We start from the raw sequence: 220 nt of genomic DNA, 5'->3' as shown, positions 1-220 counted from the left end.
GGTCGGAGGTTGACTGGCGGCTGTGGCGGGCAGGGGACCCTGCTGCCGTGTCGGGGCGTGGTCTGTACAAGCCCCGCCCACAATGAAGCTGTCCCGCTCCGCCAATCGACCGTTCTCTCCCGAATTGATCCGAGCGGGGGCGAGGGGAGAGTCGGAGAGCGATTTAGCACGCTCTTATCTCGTTAGTCTCCTTTGTGATACTCGATTTTTTTTTGTAGGA

This window comes from Ostrinia furnacalis, unplaced genomic scaffold (genome assembly GCF_004193835.3).
Source record: "Ostrinia furnacalis isolate ACB-3 unplaced genomic scaffold, ASM419383v2 OfSCF3507, whole genome shotgun sequence".
NCBI lineage: Eukaryota > Metazoa > Arthropoda > Insecta > Lepidoptera > Crambidae > Ostrinia > Ostrinia furnacalis.
This window is presented reverse-complemented; position numbering follows the sequence as displayed.